This window comes from Octodon degus, unplaced genomic scaffold (genome assembly GCF_000260255.1).
Source record: "Octodon degus isolate 3935 unplaced genomic scaffold, OctDeg1.0 scaffold00015, whole genome shotgun sequence".
Lineage (NCBI taxonomy): Eukaryota > Metazoa > Chordata > Mammalia > Rodentia > Octodontidae > Octodon > Octodon degus.
The window spans coordinates 12596276-12597432 of record NW_004524591.1 but is presented as its reverse complement, the minus strand read 5'-3'; positions in this window follow the sequence as shown (position 1 = coordinate 12597432).

Below are 1157 nucleotides of genomic sequence, written 5' to 3'. Positions count from 1 at the left end.
CTTGTTCTAAGTAGGTGCCTTAGACCACTGAGCCATCTCTCCAGCCCCTTTTAATGATTTTTTTTTTGTTCCTCGAATGCCTTCAGGGCACTTTTGGCCAGCGGGAGAGTTGTGAGGTTCGAACTCCTGAGGCTGACAGCTTTGTGGAAGCAGCCACTTAAAGGACTGAGCTAGGGCCAGGCCCCCCCCAGGATTGTTTTTGATATTTTAAGTATCTTTTGCCAACTGAATTTTAGGATTATTTTTTCTAATTCTGTCAGCAGTGGTATTTTGATTGGCAATTTAATGTGGATATCAATTTTCAAAGTATGGCAAGTTTGCTTCATGGATCAGTTGGGTTTTTGGGGGGCCCATTTGGAATGTTTGGGGCTTTTTCTAGTGTCTGGAGTTGACTAATAAAGTACTATCTTAGGACAATCTGACCTTTTCTAGACTCTCTAGACTCAGAGTCTGAGTTAGTGTGTAAATCTGAGGCCCAGTGGTAGGTAGGCCTAGACCTAGTGGACTCAGGAGGTAGCCTTTATTTCTTGAGGGTATTGCTGGAGCAGGTTGTTGAGGTAGCCTATGGGGAAGAGGTGCTGACAGGAGAGAGGTCCCTGTAGAGTCAGTAAAAGTCTGATTACTTCTAGGTATAGATCAGATCTCAGGCAGAGGACCATAAAACTTTGTTTCTTTTTAATATTTATTTATTTATTCATTTGTTATGGGGTCTCAGTACACAGTTCAGACTTGCAGTGATCCTCCTGTCTCAGCCTCTGCAGTTCTGAGATTACAGCAGCTGTGCACCACCACCCTTGGTTTTGGGGCCAGCATTGCATGCTTGGGGTTCTGAGGCCAGCATAGTGTGCAGTACTGGGGCTCGAACTCAGGTCCTTGCGCTTACCAGGCCAGGGCTTAGACCTCCAAGCTATCTCCCCAGCCCCAGCCTTGAATGTTTCTTATAGTAAAGATATAATTATATGGCCTTATATTTTAGGCTGGCAACAGGTGTTCATGCCTCATTTTCCATGTCTATGTATCTAAGTGGATATGTAGGTCTTTTTTTTTTTTTTTTTTTACTACACATAAATAGGATGTGTAGTGAAAAAAATAAATAGATTAGGATGAATTCTTTGGGACTAGGTCATACAAGTCTTACTGAGGTTTTCCCTGAGTTA